This window comes from Grammomys surdaster, unplaced genomic scaffold, assembly GCF_004785775.1.
Source record: "Grammomys surdaster isolate TR1022 unplaced genomic scaffold, NIH_TR_1.0 115800, whole genome shotgun sequence".
NCBI lineage: Eukaryota > Metazoa > Chordata > Mammalia > Rodentia > Muridae > Grammomys > Grammomys surdaster.
Genome location: NW_021613252.1, coordinates 1 through 1,829, shown reverse-complemented (window position 1 = coordinate 1,829; position 1,829 = coordinate 1). Strand labels below are relative to the sequence as shown.

At 53.0% G+C, this 1,829-nt stretch overlaps 1 pseudogene; it reads right to left on the bottom strand.

Annotated features, from left to right (window-relative positions):
* Positions 1-3: 3 nt before the first annotated feature.
* LOC114635674 lies at positions 4-1,822 on the bottom strand (annotated as a pseudogene).
* Between the last annotated feature and the right edge of the window lie 7 nt (positions 1,823-1,829).

The following is a 1,829-nucleotide window of genomic DNA, read 5'->3' as shown; positions in this document are numbered from 1 at the left end:
TTTGCCTTGGTATGAAGAGCTGCCTCCAGAACCTGCGCCATAACCCTCATGTGAGCCCGTGTTGTAGGATGACCAGCTGGAGCCATAGCTCTTCCCTCCACTCTGGCCTCCACTACCACTGTAGTTGAATTTGCTGTCGTAGCTGTAGTCAGAACCACCACCACCACCAGGGGAGTTGTAAGAGTTGGAGTAGGAGAAGTAGCTGCCCTGCCCATGGCCATAGCCTTTCTGCTTGCCCTGTGGGGTGCTGTAGCTGCTGTACTGACTCTGGTTGTAAGGTTGCTGCTGGCCCTGGTGGGACTGGTAGCCCGAGCTGTAGGAGGGTTTCTGCTGGCCCCCATCCAGAGGCTTCTTCCCGGCATGTTTCGGGGGTACTGGTGAGCTGTAGCTGTCTCCTTGGTAGTAGGAGCTGTAGCTGGATGAGCCACCACCTCCCCCGCTGCCTCCTCCAATGGCATTCCCAGAATGCCCTCCATTGCTGTAGAACTGACTGTAGCCTGTTATGGCTGAATTGCTGCTCTACCCATAGCTTCCATATCTAGTACCAGCATTAATGTAGCTTCCTCCATGGTTGGTGCCATCAAATCCTCGCCCCTGTCCTCAACCTCGGATGTTACCTCCTCGGCCCCGACCTCGGATGTTGGGAGGAGGGGGCACTTCATTATGCATAGGGCCTCCCATGCCAAAGCCAGGGTTTTGTGGCTTGGCAGCAAATTTGGGTCCACCTCGGACAGGTACAGGGGTTCTTTTCTTTTTGTTGGCTTCAAGAGCAAGAGGGGCATCAGGGAAAAGCTTCTCTAATGCAGCAAGTGCAGCATAAGCCTTTGCCACCTTTTTGTTTGAACCAGCACCTTGAAACTTCTGTCCGTCCACCTCAACCTCCATAACAAATTGTTTGTCGTGGCTGCCCCGTCTCAGAAATGAGCTAATATTTGAGGCCACGTCTCTTCACATTAAGCTCCATAACAGGGTTCTTGCCATGCTTAGTCAAAATCGGTCCCTTCTCAGTAGTGGCATCTGAAAGGAAGACAAAACTGGAGTTGGAGACAGCTTCCTCCACAGGGGTGGGGCCACTACTGCTGTCTTCCCATCTGACTCCTCAGCGGAGTCCTCTCCCTTGCTGGAGTCTCTGCCTTCAGCGCCTGTTGGCAAGCCCATATCCTCTAACATGTCCAAGGCCTCGTGGAACTTGGCGGTCTTTTTAGATGGCCCCGAGGCCTCGAAGGTACTGCTGTCTACCTCCACAGGCATAGTGAAGATGGGAGCATGAACAAAACCCATCTGGGAGATCACCTTGTACTGCAGCCCTGGCTTCAGCTAGTTTAACCTCATCAAGGCATTCATAGCTTGGGGAGGCTCAGCCTTCTCCTCTTTCTTCTGGATCTTCTTTTTGTTTTTGCTGGGAGACTTTTCCCCATCCTCTTCCATGGGGCGTTTCATGAGTGTGATGGCATAGGTGATGCTGGGGGGTGGGGATTTGAACAGTGTAATCCACCGGGTTCTCGTTCTTTGGTTTCTTGGGCATTTTGGAAGGCAGGGGTTCCATTCCCAGTTCTTTATGGAGTTGACCAAAGGCAGCAATCCGCAGAGCATGCTGCGCACTCTGTGTGATATCTTCCCGTTGCTGTCTGTCTAGATGCCCAATAGCATCAGTGGCTTCTTTTTCACAAGGGTCATAAATGCCAGAACCATCTGGCATTACGATGCCAGATGCCAGGCACTCCAGCACTCTCTGCGGGGCTTCACCGGCACCCATTGGCCTATTGTCAGTGCTGATGGACTTCTCACACAGCAACTCCAGAGGTCATCCTCTGAGGGGACCCCAGGTG